The sequence below is a fragment of the Mustela lutreola genome, chromosome 12 (genome assembly GCF_030435805.1).
Source record: "Mustela lutreola isolate mMusLut2 chromosome 12, mMusLut2.pri, whole genome shotgun sequence".
Classification (NCBI taxonomy): domain Eukaryota; kingdom Metazoa; phylum Chordata; class Mammalia; order Carnivora; family Mustelidae; genus Mustela; species Mustela lutreola.
Window position 1 is genome coordinate 97497863 of NC_081301.1, and position 17138 is coordinate 97515000.

A 17138-nucleotide genomic window follows, 5' to 3' on the forward strand; every position below is an offset into this window, starting at 1 on the left:
ATTGTTCCCAGTCCTCAAGGGCATCAGGAACGCGATGTGTTGGGGCTTCACATCACCTCATGTGGTTCTCATGGTCAGACAATGTAGGGGGTATTCATATCTTAAAGGAACTTATAAGAAATGGGCAGAAGATGTGGAGAGACACTTTTCCAAAGAACACACCTAGATGGCCAACAGACACATGAAAAGGTGCTCAACATCACTCATCCTCAGGGAGATACAAATCAAAATCACCATGAGATACCACCTCAGATGATCAGAATGGCAAGCTGGTGCAGCCACTCTGGAAAACAGTACGGAGTTTCCTCAAAAAGTTAAAAATAGAGCTGCTCTGTGATCCAGCCACTGTGCTACTGGGTGTTTATCCAAAGGATACAAACATAGTGATTCAGAGGGGGCATGTGCACCCCAGTGTTTATAGCAGCGATGTCCAATAGCCAATTATGGAAAGAGCCCAGATGTCCATCGAAAGATGAATGGATAAAGAAGATGTGTTACACCGTGCACGGACACAAACACTGGACTATTATGCAGCCATCAAAAAGAATTAAATCTTTTTGCAACAACATGGTTGGAACTGGAGGATGTTACGCTAAGTGAAATGAGTCAGTCAGAGAAAGACAATCATCACATGGTCTCACTCAGATGTGGAATTTAGGAAACAAAACAGATGAACATAGGGGAAGAGGGAAAAATAAAGTAAGATTAAAAAAAGAGAAAAAAGCAAACCATAAGAGACTCTTAACAACAGAGAAGAAACTGAGAGTTGGTGAGCTACCAGTTCTCTTTAGAAAAATGTCTCTTTTGGGGCGCCTGGGTGGCTCAGTGGGTTAAAGCATCTGCCTTCGGCTCAGGTCATGGTCCCAGGGGCCTGGGATCGAGCTCCGTATCCCGCTCTCTGCTCAGCAGGGAGCCTGCTTCCCCCTCCCACTCTGCCTGTCTCTCTACCTACTTGTGATCTCTATCAAATAAATAAATACAATCTTTAAAAAAAAAAGAAAGAAAGAAAGAAAAATGTCTCTTTCTACTTTGGGCAGCCAGTTGTTTCCTGAGATTTGCAAAATAGAATCCTGACTTCTGCTTCCTGTGGCCACAACAACACATGTTTTTCTGTCTTCAGAGTGATATTTGGAAATGAATTTCTCTTATGAAGGAAATTTATTTGACATAGAGAAACTCCTGAAATTGACTATTCCATTTCCTTCTATTAAGAAATTCCAGAAAATTAAATTTGACGATTTTATTTAAAAATTGCATACATATTATAATCCCAAGTTTGTAATTTTTTTTCCTATTCTTCTGTCTACAATTAGGCATGCATTGAAAGTTATTCTCTGGGTGCTGCCTTGTGTTGCTTTGAGCTGACTGGAGTCAGGATTGTATGTACATTCATGGTTTTTTTTTTTCTGTATCACTTTTTTAAAAAATAAGAATTATTTATTGTATGAAAATAATGTTTTAAAAAGCATATTCTCAAAAAAAATGTGACAATGTGGAAGAAAGTAGATTACAAAGCTGCATATCATGACATTGTGCTATTGTCCCTAGTGATTTTTGAGAATTGAGATTATAGGTGATTTTTTCATAGCTTTTTTTGGATACGCTAAGTATTTAAAATGAATGTGGATTACTCCTCTGTATCAGGGTTCTCTAGAGAAACAGGGTTGACAGGACATACAGAGATTTATTATAAGGAGTTGACTCACGTGACTGGAGTCCGGGAAGTCCCTGACCTGCTGTGGGCATGCTGGAGACCTGGGAGCTGGTGGCATGGATTCTGTCTGCGTCGGCTCCTGAGGCAGCAGAAGGCCGTGCCCCAGCTCAGCGACAGTCAGGCAGAGGGATGTCTCCCTTCTTGGCTTTGTGCTCTACTCAGGCACAAACGGATGAAGCCGTCTCCCTTACTCAGTCTGCTGGTTTAAATGTTTATCTCGTGCAGAAAACACCCAGAATCATAGTTAACCAAGTATCCAGACACACTAGTGGAGATGACACATAAACTTAACCATCACACGCCTTACAATGAAAATAAATGATCAAGGCCACTGAGGGAAGAAACAAAGTGTGATCTTTCAAAAGGAGCAGCCGGGAAAATCCAGGGGCTGCTTATCGGCACAGTTCTACACGGGGAGCAAGCCTGTGGAACCCCAGCGTGAGAAGCTGATGTTGGGACCTTCTCCAGGGCATTGGTAAACACTCTGGATGACCTCACTCCTTCGTGCTGCACGGAGGGTATCTGGTATGAGGGGTGAGAACTTTGGGCCCAGGAGCTGCTGCTTCCATTACCATAGCTCTGCTGGGGGAGGGTCCTGTGAACCTGGCACTGTGCCATAGCTCGTTCTTCCTCCTCACCCCTGCAAGGAGGGGTGTTATTCCTCTTTACAGACAGGGAAGGTGAAGGGCAGAGAGCCCATGTAACCCATCCAACACCATGAGCAGGCAAAGGAGAGGAGAGGTTTGAACCCAAGAGGAAAATATGGATGGACTCTGGGGTAGCTGAGTGCTTGCTTCTGGGTCTGGAGCTCCATTCCTCTGTTTCTCTTAGATTCTGGGCAAGAGGCAGCAGATTTTTTTTTTTTTAATTGGTCATATTTATTGCCCCTCCACACACACATACAACACAATGCATTTATATATGCTCAAATGCACTTGAAATATTAGTTCCCAGCTAATTAACATAAAGTTGATTTAAAAAGACCCAGAAAGGGGCGCCTGGGTGGCTCAGTGGGTTGAGGCCTCTGCCTTCGGCTCAGGTCATGGTCCCAGTGTCCTGGAATCGAGCCCATGTCGGGCTCTCTGCTCAGCAGGGAGCCTGCTTCCTCCTCTCTCTCTGCCTGCCTCTCTGCCTGCTTGTGATCCCTCTCTGTCAAATAAATAAATAAAATCTTTAAAAAAAAAAAAAAACGGCCCCAAAATTTGAGTTTAAGGTGTGACCAAGGGAGGAATGAATTACACTACCTGGGGCCACTGTGCTACAGAAGGACTGTCTCTGCTCCAGAAGAGATCTCCAGGGCATCTGTTCTTCCAGAGAGCTGAATCTTTGGCACGATTCACATTTTTGCACATTTCCTAGAAACAAACCATCTATGAGATTTTGTAACACCACCGCTTTCTTTCCTACAGGAGCCCTTGGAGATTCCCCATACGTAGAATGAAATTAAAACAATCTATCCTATCTCACCAGATGTTTTACCATCCTGTCTGGTCTCAGTAACATTTTGAGGACAACAGACATTCAGGCTGAGTGGGATGCATTTTAAACAGTGCCGCAACATGGGTTCTCGTTCGCCATGAGACTAGATATTTGTTAGTCAGACGGAAGGTTTTCAGATTTCTAGACAAATGGAAAATTTGATATTTTTTTCTTGAGCACATCCTCACTCCTGGTCTCCTTCTTACTACTGGCACACTGAGAAGGTTGTAAGCAATTCTGTATGTGTGGCTGGCCGTACGCCCCTGGGGCTTTCGTGGCCCTCCTCTGGTAACTCACTTCCTGGAAAGAGCCCTCTGTCTTCCTGCTAGAAAAACTTGCTTGTGACAACTTGTTTATGACAGTTTCAAATTTTGGTGCTGAGAATGAACGCTTTGAGATTCAAGTCTTTTTTCTTCTAAACAGTTACCTCGGCTGGGACTTCAAAGCCCATCTTGAAACTACAGGCTAAGACACAGAGTCGCTTCTCTGTAGGCCGGACCCCGTTCCCCCGGGACAGGAAGCGAGGACGGAACAATGCAAACAAATACAGACCGGCCAGTGTCACACGGGACGGTCACTTCGGCCGAGAGCAATGATACACTGATAAGACTTTGGGCAATTTCAGTGACATTCTCGTCTTAATTTCAGAAATATCCAAGGTAATAGAAACAAGATGATTCAGTGCACCAAAGGAAGGCCCTTTGGGTGATCATCAAAGCAGCTATGGATATTGCATTTTACTGGATATACTTAGACATGACTTGATTAGTGACCATTTTTAAAGTCACATTTAAAAGTCTTAAATGTAATTTTTTAAAGATTTTTTTAAGATTTAAGATTTTATGGTTTTTAAGATTTTATTCATTTGTCAGAGAGTGAGAGCGAGTGCACGCACAAAGGGGGAGCGCCAGGCAGAGGGAGAAGCAGACTCCCGCTGAGCAAGGGGCCTGACATGGGACTTGATTCCAGGACCCTGGGATCATGACCTACGGCAGACACTTAACCAACTGATCCACCAGATGCACCTTTAAATGGAATTTGATCAAGACCTTTAGTAGCAGATTCAACAAAATAAAAGTCATAGAAATTTAGAAAGATACTTGAAATACAATAGCGTAATATAATCTGGATCCACTAGTTTGCTAAATGTAAACCATTCCATATAATAAAATCTTAAATATTTCTTTTAAAAATGAAAGAGGGCACCTGGGGGCGCCTGGGTGGCTCAGTGGGTTAAAGCCTCTGCTTTCAGCTCGGGTCATGATCCCAGGGTCCTGGGATCGAGCCTCACATCGGGCTCTCTGCTCTGCAGGGAGCCTGCTTCCTGCTCTCTCTCTCTCTGCCTGACTCTCTGCCTACTTGTGATCTCTGTCAAATAAATAAAAATCTTAAAAAAAAAAAAAAGAAAGAAAGAAAGAAAGAAAGAAAGAAAGAGGGCGCCTGGGGGCACCTGGGTGGCTCAGTGGGTTAAGCCTCTGCCTTCAGCTCAGGTCATGATCTCAGGGTCCTGGGATCGAGTCCCGCATCAGGCTCTTTGCTCAGCAGGGAGCCTGCTTCCTCCTCTCTCTCTGCTGGCCTCTCTGCCTACTTGTGATCTCTCTCTCTGTGTCAAATAAATAAATTCTTTAAAAATAAAAAGGAAAGAAAGAATGTTTCATGTCACTGATCACTATAAATATATGAGGGGATTCTTTGGAATTTTTCATTGAGGTTAGTTTCCCTTTTGATGTTACGAATCTCTTAAAACATCAAACACACACATGGACACACGTGGGCAGTAAGAACATGATACATCATTTTCAACATCTTTTCTGCCACAAAAATACCAACCATGACTTAATCTAGGCATGTGTGGGAAATTTCCTAAAGGCAGGAATTTAACCATTACTGTTTGAGTTTCCACGTTAGTTATTTCCAAAACTCCAAATTATAAATAAGTAATATACTTAATGAGTTTTTCCATCTTTTTTTTTTTTAATTTTATTTATTTATTTGACAGAGAGAGATCACAGCTAGGCAGAGAGGCAGGCAGAGAGAGAGAGAGAGAGAAAGAGGGAAGCAGGCTCCCTGCTGAGCAGAGAGCCCGACGTGGGACTCGATCTCAGGACCTTGAGATCATGACCTGAGCCGAAGGCAGCGGCTCAACCCACTGAGCCACCCAGGCGCCCGAGTTTTTCCACCTTTAAACCTTAATTTGTTTTGTGATGATTTTCCACTAGGAAAAATGAAGGTTTGGCTGAGTTGTATTCTCTCTTTCCCCTAGATTGCTGTGGATACATTATTGTAGCCAGCTCTCCTGTGGGTTCACGATGTAGCTTTAAACAGTATGCTTGAATGTGAATTTCTTGCTGAGTTGCTTTAGATGGGAGTAACTGTTGTCACAGGTGCATTTCCAAACCCTGCCCCTCCTTCTATCTTTCCCCCCACTTTATGCACCCACATTCTTCCAGCTAGATACGCATTTATTTTTTCAGTGATTTTTTTTTTCATTTTTAACAGTTGGTATGGTTTACATAACTGTAACACTCCCCCGCTGTCAGACCACAACTCATTGATGTTTATAAGTCTAGTGCTGGGTGAGCTCCCCCAGCTCAGTTTCAGGACATTCCCAACACCCAGCGAGCTCTTACTCTATATCGTCAAAGTTAATGTCATTGAGTCCGGTTCCCCAGCCATATATGAATTTTCTGGTTTCATCTGAAGTCGGGTCGATACACGGCACATAGACATGATTATGACAGCGTGGGAATAGGCCCAGTGGAGACTCAGGACTATTCACGTAATTCACTCAACAATAAATCATTACTGAGTCTCCCTGTGCCAGGTGCTGTTTTAAACACCAGCGATGAGATGGTGAGTAGAGTGCACCTGGAGCCTATCTTCATGGAGCAGGAACTCTGGTGAAGCTACTGACATCATAACGTACTGACCCAAATACATGCATATCCATTAGCTTCTGCCAGCGGATGGTGGCTTCAAACCACAACCACCTGATCGTTGCACATCTGGTTACTGAGTCATCTGGGCTGGCCGTCCAGTTGGGGCCAGCTTGGTTGGTCCCTATATCTATGGTCAGTTAGAGGGTAGTGTGGAAGTCAGCTGATGCAGATGGCCTCATGTCACACAGGGTCCCCTCCACTCTATTCTGTTGGTCAAAGAGTCAGAAGCCTGCCCAGATAGAAAGTGGGGTACATAGACCATACCACTGAATGGGAGGGCCCGCATGTACGAAGCCTACCTGGCCTGAAGCAGACATGCTGGGAGGAAGCCCAAGCCTCACAGAAAGCCATGTATAGGAGCTCAGGCCTGGATGAGCTTCGCTGGATGAGTGAGGAAAGAAGCCCCTGGTCGTCTTTTGGTCCTCTTAGCTGGGGTTCCGGACTCTGTGGAGCAGATAAGCCATGCTCTTGGGGCTCTGTCTAAATTGCTGACTGCAGAATCCAAAGGGCATAATAAAGTCGATGCTGTTTTATAACACTAATTCTCGCAGCGATCCAGAACTAGGACAAGGAGAAGGATGACACAGGCGTTGGGGAACCTCCAGAGAAGACGGTGTAGGTTTGCGATGCTGTCTCTTTCCGCTAAAATTGTTTACGTGGAACATCAAGAAGGAATGTGAGAAACCAGGAGCTCTTCTGTGTTTTGCATTTGCATGGCACAGGACTAGAGCATTATCCAAAGCTGTGAACGGAGTACCTCCACCCAGCTAGAGATGAGTAGAAATGATGGCCTTGGAGCAACTGTGGGTGGGACAACCCCAGAGCGGTGGGGGCTGGAGGCCACTGGGCCTAGTCTGCCTTGGGAAGGACGTTCATACAGGTTTCTAGATCAGAAAGCTGAGTTCAGGACAAAGAAAAGAGTGCTTTATGGAAAACTATAGAAATTGATTTTTTTTCTGGAATATTTACGCTTCATTTGTCCTTCCAAATGAGTAAAGAAGAATTCTAAGGACTATTCATTGGATTAATTTTGTTCTTTGGAAATTCAGTGATGAGTTTCTAGGGGAATGAAAGGTACATGCCTGAAAGGGCTTTACTCCCGTTGAAAAGTGCGATTAGAGGCTTACCCAGGATGCTCTGTCCTGCGCTTTCCCTGTGGCTTTCATTACGGCTGGTCCTCCCTCAGCAGACTCCATGATTATACAAATGTCTTCGCCTTTCAAGTGTTCCGTTATTCATCTGTTACTTCCAGGAGCACCTACGGCCTGTTCAGCGATGGAGCCAGCTTGCTCAGTGCATTTATTTTTGACGTGGGTTTTCTGTGTTTCTGGTAAAGAGGAAGAGGAGGACGGCCTTAGAGCGGTGGCTCTCCTTGCTTGCAGACTTTCTCTCCCACATGTACGAGCCCATGGCCTGTGCAATCCTTGAGTCCCCGGTTGCACTTGCTTGCAGATTGTAAGTATTGTCACCGAAGCAATCTTGCCTACTTGAAATATCTCACTTACCGTCCCTGCTTTATGGGCCGTGGTCTCCCGTCCTCCGAATCTCACTGCCCCTGGCACCACTCACTTCTATTTACCCATTCTGTCATACGCAGCTTAGCAAAACCATCTCAGCATCCCCGTCTCCAATCACAAATGTTGCTTTGATAGAACTAAAAAAGCTTATACAGAACTTTTGGCTGTGTGCCTTCAGAGATATGGATAAGGGGAGATGATTCAGTGACATGAAATGGATAAAAATGATAGATTCTTTTGACAAACAGCAGCTAATAACCACTTTCAAATGGCGAATTAATCATTTGGGCCTTTTAGTTGCCATTTAGAAGAGTTCAGAAATTCAAATGCCAGTGAGGGTAAGGGGACAGTATGCTTGTGTGTGGGCGGGCTGGGGTGTATAAGACATCTACAGTTATACTACATCTTACTAAATTAAACTTTCATCTAGAGAAAACTGCACATTGACATATGGTTGTAGGAAAGAATACAGAGACATCATAAGCACCCAACACCCAACTTCCCCAGAGGGTAATGTCTTCCAAAACTACAAGATGATGTCACAACCAGGACACTGACACAGTCAAGACACAGAACTTCCATCACCACAAGACCCCCTCAGGTGACCTCTGTCCCCCCATGCCATCCCTAACCTGGGTAACCAGGTAACCAGGCATTCCTCTTCACTAGTCTGGTTTCCATCTCCAGAATTTTAACATTTCAAGAATGACATATAAATGGAATCGTGTGGTATTGTTAAAAAGAGAAAAACAAGGGGCACTTGGCTGTCTCAAGTCAGTAAAGCAGATGATTCTTGATTTCAGGGTCATGAGTTCGAGCCCCATAGAGACTGCACATAGAGATTACTTTAAAAAAGAGAAAGATAAAACAGCCAAAATGGAGTCATTTGAGATAAGTTCATGTCAGCATACCAAGAGTTAATATCTAACCTAATTGTGGTTTCAGCCTCTCCCAGGACTGTAATCTTAACCCGTCAGTCTGGGATTACCTGGTCAGCACTAGGGAGGCCATCTGCCTGACGGACCTTTGGCCTTCCCCCAAAAGAAGGTGGCCTGGCCTAAAACAACCCACTCTTTGCTGGTAACATCTTTGTCCTGCCCCCTCTGCCTGTAAAAGTCTTCTGTTTTGTACCATGTGTGAAATAGGTCTCCTTCCTAATCTGCTAGATAGGATGCTACCCAATTCACAGATCACTGAATGAAGCCGGTAACATCCTGAAAATTCACTCAGGTGACAGGGCGCCTGGGCAGCTCAGCAGGTGGGGCCTCTGCCTTCAGCTCAGGTCATGATCTCAGGATTCTGGGATCAAGACCCACCTCGGGCTCTCTGCTCAGTGGGGAGCCTGCTTCCTCCTCTCTCTCTGCCTGCCTCTCTGCCTACTTGTGATCTCTGTCTGTCAAATAAATAAATAAAATCTTTTTTAAAAAAGGATTTAAAAATATTTACTCAGGTGAATTGCTTTTTAACAGTAATCTTTTGGAATTGAATTTTTTACTTTTTAGAACGCCCTTGTAATCTGTTGCATAAATAAATAGTTATTTTGCTTGCTGAGTAGAATTCCATGGTGTGGAGATACCAGAGTCTATGTGACCATTCACCCACAGGAGGACATCTGGGGTGTTTATAGTTTTTGGCTACTACAAATAAAGCTGCGCTGAACGTCTGCATATAGGTTTCTGTGTGAACATTAGCTTCCATTACTGAAGGATAAATGTCCAAGTTTTTCTTTCTTGGTCGTACAGTGATTGTGTGTTTAGTTCTGTAAAAACTGCCACACTGTTTTCCAGAGTGACTACACAAACTCACATTCCCTCCAGTATGCAGGAGTGATTCGGTTTCTCCGCATCTTTGCCAGCATTTGATATTGTCAGTATTTTGTATTTCAGCCCTTCTGTTAGGTCTGTAGTGATACCCCCCATGGTTTTAATTTGCACTTGCCTCACGACTAATGGAGTTAGGCATCTTCTCCTGGGCTTATCTGAGGTCTTGTTCTCATCCTCAGGACATGTCTGCTCTATGTTCTAATTACACCATATTTTAAAACACAGGACAGAGGAGTGCAGCAGGTCCTGGCTGGCAGAGGGCCTGCTACAGGGATGATCATCTCAAAGACTAAAAGCCATGGTTCCTGTTTAAGGATTTCACAGTGTCCCAGTGCACTCCCTTTAATAATCACAGACACACACCCTGAAAGAAAAGTAGGGTTCTTTGCCAACAGCAGGTGGACTCTGAAACCTAAGTTCAGGATCCCTTGTAGCCAACAAACAGAAGAAACATCTGCCCTGACCAAGGTGAGCCCATGTCCTCCCTGCTGTAAATGGACAAGGAGGCAGCTGGGAGCTGGAGGCGGTGCAGAGGGATGTGTTGGGGAGGGCAGCAGCGCTTAGAACCCCAGGTTCCTTCCTTCCTCTGTGGTACTGACACTTCCACTTCCATTCACAGAGGCTGCTCAAGCAAGAGTTTCTTGCTTTGGGCCTCAAATCTGCATTCTTAGTGAGTATGCGGGTCATTCTTAATCCAGTCCGAAGTTTGGGAAACAACTGCTTCTATTGTTCCTCTGTCACAGGTTGGATTCCCAGTGAGCTGTGTGAGCTGGCCTCCAGCCAGGGTGTGGCTTGGAGCCCTTTAGCTCCTGCGGGGGTCCTCTGTGTCTGGGGTTAGAGGCCTCCACCCCAAGTCCGCCCCCACTGTCTCTGAGCATGTCCGATTGAACTACTGACGAGCATTCACAGAACAGGGGACATGTGTGTACTTAATTGTCCTTGGCCTGTTCGTTTCGCGCAATCTCACTTTCTGCTTCCTACTTCCTTACCAGCTCACACACGTTTTGTGAGCACAAGTTCTTTGGGGGAAGGGATGTAACAGGCTTTGTTGACACTAGAAATTGCGAGGTACCCAAGAAAGCAATTCTAAAATAATTCATGTGAGATGTTCCCAAGTATCCTAATCAGGAATCCTTCTGCCCCATGCATTAGGAAAAGATTCTCAAAAGAAAGATGAACAGTTTCCTGAAGTCCCGTCTGGCCAAAAGCACCTATAAAAGCTGCTTCACCTAGATGAACGCTACACTGCTGTCCACTTCAAGCAGCTTTAATCACGTCCACTCAGCAAAAATCTCACTAAAAGTGCTGATTTCAATTACATGTCAAAATTATATTTTGGTATATTAAGTTAAATAGAATATGGTATTAAAATTAAGCTCCCCTGTTCCTTTTTAATTTAATAATGTAGTAACCAGAAAATCTAGAAATGCGAGTGTGATTTGTTCCCCTTCCCCTGGATGCGGGGGCGGCCCCTCCTCACACAGCTTTTTGCCCGAGGTCACCTCTGCCTGCCCTGTGGCTCCTCCCACCCGGCGGGATTTCTGTTCACACTCTGGTCTTACCCGACTTCATGTTTGTCATTCTTCATCTATTCTCCTTATGTGAAAATGCGGGGAAGGCCAGGACGGAGAGTAGGGTGTGGTTCCTGTGACCGCCGGGCGAACAACTCTATCGCAGAAAACCGAGTCCAACTGCTGATCCAATGCTATATTTTGTAAACAGTTAATTAAACAGAGATTAGTTTTGAAATGCACATTTTTTTCTTCCTTTTTTCAAGTCTCAGACTGTTTCATAGGCCCTTGAAGTCCTGTAGTGCTGACCCAGGCCCTTGAGGCTAACGATATATTTCTATTTTAAGGATCTTCTCGCTGCTTGGGTTCTTTGTGCCTTATGGATGTAAGCAACCTGACCCATAGTCAAAGATGGAAATCAGGTCTCTATTTTAAAACTATATTTTTAAACCCGAAAGGTGGCAGTGGGTGAGAATCTGGGGGCTTCTCTGCACCTTGGTGCGGGGTACGCCAGGAGGAATGCTCTCAGCCCAGTGATGCCGATAGTCTCTTAAACTCTATGCATTCAAGTGTTACCATGTCACGTCGATTCTTTGGTTGTCGGATGTAGCACATTCTAAAAAGCAAAAAAACCAACCACTCAAAAAAAAAAAAAAAATCCAAGAAACAATCTGAGCAGCAGAGTAATAGGAATGTGAGTCAGTAATTCCAACTCAGCCCTCTGGGCGGGGCACACCAGGCACCCACGGTGGGGGCAGGGGCAGGTTATATCCGGTCTGTGGCGCACGTCCCTGCCACGATTATCAGCATCTCGTGTCCTCCTCTCGTGTCTTGAGGACGCCCGTTATAATGTCCACATCCTCCACTAGCTGCTGTCACTCTGGACCTCGCCCCGTTCCCAAGAAAACATTGCTTAGCCATCAGCCAAGGGACAATGCCAACAGTGTCAATGTCGTGCGAACTGAAACCTGTCCATTCTAAAAGACTTTGTCCCCATTTTATTAAGGTACAACTGGCGTACAGCACAGCGACTTGACTTAAAATATTGTGAAATGCTCCCCACCGTCAGTTTGGTGGGCACCCACCATTTCAAACAGATTCCCAGGAGATCTCTTCCCTTTGGAGCTGCTCTCTGTACCAACCTCCCCGTGCACCGTGTGGCTGTGGTGGCTCCGGTCCACGTGCGTCTCACACCCTCGCTCCTGTCTTCTCACGGGAAGCTTGTACCTTTTGACCACTTTTTCTCCAATCCCTTCTCCCCGCACTGTCCCTGCATCTGGGAACCACAAATCTGATCTCTTTTTCTATGACATTGGGTGTTTTCTTTCTTTTTCTTCAAATTCCACATACAAATGAGATCATACAGTATTTGTTTCTCACTGAAACAAATTTATTTATAAATTTATTTATAAATTTATTTATAAATTAACAAATAAATTTATAAATTTATTTCACTTGGCATCATGCCCTCCAGGTCCATCCATGTTCTTGCAAATGACAGGATGTCCTTCTTTATGGCTGAGTAATATTCCACGTTCGTGTATGCCATGCCTTCTTTACCCATTCCTCTACGGATAGGCAAGGACGCTGCTCCCACAGCCTCACTGCTGTAAATAATGCTGTGGTGAACACACGGGTGCAGGTGTCTCTTCCACAGAGCATTTTCCAAACCTTTCCACTTTAATTGGGGTTTTGACCCTCCTGTGCAGTGTTGTGTTTTCACGCACACGGTGGATATGAGCCCAACCTCCAAATCCCAGAGCTTGTCTAAGAATCTCTAGTCTTTACAGACTGTGAAATTCAAATCCATCTTGGGAAGGTGCCCTTCCATCTAATTTCACAACTGTCCATTTCATGTGGTTCTGATTTTTCCCTCTTTTCCAAATATCTTTGATAAATTTATACATATCTTCATAGCCGGCCATCTACAATATTATGGTAACAGGCAAGGGGTGACCTAAGGAAGAAATGAATACTTTGTTCTGTCACAGGCCGGCACACCTTCCATGAGGGCCAGCTGGTAAACATGTGTGGTTTGCAAGCCTCTGTCCCAGCTCCTCAGTCTCCTACGGGAACAGGAAAGCAGCCACAGACCGTCTGTAAATGGGAGAGCGTGGCTGTGTTCCAATAAAACTTTATTTTGGACATGTGTTACAGACACAACTTGCATTTCCTATAACTTTCACATGTCACTAAATAGTGGTCTTCTTTTCTCCACCCGCCCCCCCATTTAAAAATGTGAAAACTATTCTTAGCTCGAAGGCTGCCCAAAAGGGGACTGTGGGCCTAATCTGCTACCTCCTGCTATAAATTGTCAACGATTATGGTCAATAATTATCACGAATAGTTTTGGTGCTGTTAACAGTTACCAAGCGATTGCAGTGACTAAATGACTTTTAAAAGGGCTTCTAGGCACCGGGGTGGCTTAGTCAGTTGGGCCTCGGACTCCTGGAGTCTCGGAGAGCCAGGTGGGGGGGAGATCCAGGAGTACACCAGCATCCACCAAAGCAGTTATTTTATTTTAATTTATTATCACTTGGGTGGGGGGCGGGGGGCAGAGGGAGAGAGAGAATCGTAAGCAGACTCTATCCAAGTCCAGGCCCCACGTGGGGCTCAATCTCATGAGCCTGAGACCGTGACCTGAGCCATCCCGGCGCCCCACCATCAGAGCCGTTACTCAACCGCTTATTTTCTCCTCTTCTTCACTCTGGATCCTAACAAGAAGAAAGGGAAAGTGGGTAGTCCGCCAAGACCAGGAGGTCCCGGCTGGTGTGTCTGGCTGGTGAGGACTTGAGAAGCGTTTGTCGTCACCACCACATTTCCATGACCCCCGACCCCCTGCCGGAGGGCGTCTTCTGAACTGCACCCGACGCTTACCCTGATTCCCCCGAACAGGTCCTCTCGCACGATCTCAAAACCACCCGAACAGGTCCTCTCGCACATTCTAGAAATGGCAGCCTTACTCACGGTCGGGCTGCGTCCAGACTAAGCGGCCGCGATGTCAGCAGTGTGTTGCCGCCTCTCCCTGCCGCGCTCCAGGAGGCCCGAGTGCCCGTGTTTCCCTGGGCCAGATGCTTCCGACCCAACGAGTGACGGCCCGAAGCCGTGTCTGCCAGGGAGACCGCGGGACTCCCACAGAGTGCGCCGCTGCGACCTCACTGAGAGGGGGTCTCAGCGACTGCTTGATTACATCCTAAATGCTTTTTGGGGTTTTCTGGTTCTCAGAGGGGTTTTTTTTGAAGGAAAAAGTTTTAAATTTCAGCTTTCTTGAGGAACAACTGACAAGGTGTAAGCTATTTAGCGCGTACATCACGGCGGTCTGGTCTCCGTGTGGGGACAGGATCCGCTCCATCTAGTTAAACACATGTGTCGCCTCACATCTTTTTTTTTTTTTTTTTTGAGCACATTTAAGTCCTACTGTAGTCAATTTCAAGGGCACAATACAGTATTAGCAACTAAAGTCACTACATTTTACCTTAGATTCTCAAATCTAATTCTTTTTTTTTTTTTTAAAGATTTGTTTACTTATTCGACAGAGGGAGATCACAAGCAGGCAGAGAGGCAGAGAGAGAGAGAGGAGGAAGCAGGCTCCCCGCTGAGCAGAGAGCCCGATGTGGGGCTCGATCCCAGGACCCTGAGATCATGACCTGAGCCGAAGGCAGCGGCTTAACCCACGGAGCCACCCAGGCGCCCCTCAAACCTTATTCATCCTATAGCTGAAGTATCTACCCTTTTAACAAACTCTCCCTCTGCTCCCAGCCCTCAGACAACCCCATTCTATTCTCTGTTTCTGCAAGTTTGAACTTTTTTTTTAAGATTCCATGCATAAGTGACAGCAGGCAGAATTTATCTTTCTGTCTGACCTATTTCATCGTCCGAGCCCGCCCGCTGTTGCAGCAGCAGGATTTCCTTCGTTCTCACGGCTCCGTAACATTCCCTCACACACGGGGACCGCACCTTCTTTTTCCCTTCACCCACGGGTGGATACTGTACCTCTCTGTCCTGACCACCGTGAATAATCCTGCAGTGAACGCGGCCGCACACCTCTCTTTGAGACACTGCTTCATTTCCTCCCGGTGTATTCCCAGGAACAGAATTGCTGGGTCATAGGGTGGTTATATTTTTAGTGTTTTTGAGGAACCTCCATCCTGTTCTCCACAGCGTCCGCGCCAGCTTGCATCCCCTCCAGCCGTGCACGAGGGTTTCCCCACATCCTTGCCGACACTTATTTCTTGTCTTTTCGTTAATGGCCACGCTGACAGGTGAGAGGTGGTATCTCACTGGGGTTTGATCTGCATTTCCCTGATGATGAGTGATGTGGAGCATCTTTTCATGCACCTGCTGACCCTCTATATGTCTTACTGGGAAGAATCTTTATTCAGGCCCTCTGCTCATTTTTTAATTGGATTTTTTTCTACTGGGTTGTATGAGTTCTTCATGTATTTTGTATATAAACTCCTTAGATGACTTGCAAATATTTTCTCCCATTCCACAGGTTAATGTGTCATTTTACCGATGGTTTCCGTTGCTGTACAGGAGCTCTGTAGTTTGCTATAGTCCCACTTTTTATTCATTCATTCACTCATTCATTCATTCATTATTTTCCATTATTTGTAGAGAAGGAGGAGGAGGGGCAGAGGGAGAGGGAAAAAGAGAATCTGAAGCAGATGCCACACCCAAGCATGGAGCCTGGCGAGGGGCTTGATCTCACGACCCTGAGCTATAAATTAAGAGTTGGACCACTTAACCCACTAGGCACGCCACTATAGTCCCATTTTAAAAAATTTTTTGCTTTGCTTTTGGTGTCATGAAGGGAAAAAAATCTTAATTAAGAATGAAACAGGGTGGGGTTATGGACATTGGGGAGGGTATGTGAGTGCTGTGAAGTGTGTAAACCTGGCGATTCACAGACGTGTACCCCTGGGGATAAAAATATATGTTTATAAAAAATAAAAAATTTAAAAAAAAAGAAATTAAGAATGAAACAGATTCGGTTCAAAAAGTGAATTGCTGTTAGCATCTGTCTTCTCTCTCTATGTCAATAGCAAAAATATATTGGTCATTAAACACATTAATGTGCTGAATAAATCCTATAAAACAACATAATTTAATCAATGCCTCTAATGTCTTTTTTAATGGTCATCATTTATACCCCTTTGCACATAAGGAATAACTTTAATCCTGAATTCTTGAAATATTCAAGTCACTTACTCAATGAAACAATATTTTATGAGAAGCTCTACCTTTCTTATTTTTTTCCTAATGCTTAGCTGAAATGGTGCCAGTAAACAATGTATTTTCTCTAAATGTGCATGCCCCATTGAAAACTTATGGGAGAACTTTTTAGAACCTGGCACCCGTTAGCCCAGACAGCATGGATCCAAACTTGTTGTGTCCCATGTCCCAGGACCCCCATCCCCTCTCTTGCTGCCACGCGGCCTTGGCAGTCTGATGCTGGCACCTGGGCTGGGCTTGTCTCTAGGGGAAATTCCTACAGCGACCTTGTCAAACAAAAAAATAATAGTGAGTCAAAGGCTCTACCTATGAAGCTAGAGGAATCATGGAGGAGTGGGAGCAGAACCCTGTGGCAGGGGGTGCTCCAGGTTCACCCTGAGGCTCTGGCATTGTTCTGAGGACAAGGTCGCCTTCATTTCTCCAAAGCAGGTGACCTTCTGCCTGCCTCCAGGAGCCAAGTGGTGAGTGGATGGATCTGGAAGGGCCTGGGCACAGACACAGAGCTCAGGACCATCCTGTAAAGTCATCGTTTCTCAGCCCAGGCAGCTCCTGCCATGCTGGAGGCTTGGAGCTACTGATTTTTCTGGAGAAGCCAGAATCTAGACGTTTTTAATGTCAACATTCTCAAATTTTACATGTTAAAACTATTTATATCTTCTTTGAAATCACAATGTGCCCCCCCCACTCCCAAAAAAGGTATGAGGCTGTGTCTAGGCCCAGGCTTCAGTGTTCATGCTCCTTGCAGCCACCGCTGGCGCTGGCGCTGTGGCTGATGTGACATGATAGGGAGGTGGCCCTGCCTGGGAGGCACCGCACGCCCCTGCACATCAGCAGGACTCGCGCAGGCATCCAGCCCTGACGCACTGGGAACCCGTGACACGGAGAGGACTCGAGCCATGCTGCCAGCCAGACTCCTCACA

The 17138-nt window shown here is 45.5% G+C and overlaps 1 long non-coding RNA gene across 2 annotated transcripts in view; it reads right to left on the reverse strand.

The window, feature by feature from the left end:
- Positions 1–1643: 1643 nt before the first annotated feature.
- The window catches only part of LOC131812738 (uncharacterized), an 87759-nt gene continuing 72264 nt past the window's right edge, over positions 1644–17138 (reverse strand). The window contains exons 7-9 of one of the 2 annotated variants that reach the window (XR_009346456.1): positions 11035–11177; positions 2959–3069; positions 1644–2863 (exon numbers count right to left, since the gene is read on the reverse strand). This is a non-coding gene — a long non-coding RNA (uncharacterized LOC131812738). The remainder of the gene's footprint in view (positions 2864–2958; positions 3070–11034; positions 11178–17138) is intronic. The other variant, XR_009346457.1, reaches the window with a different exon arrangement.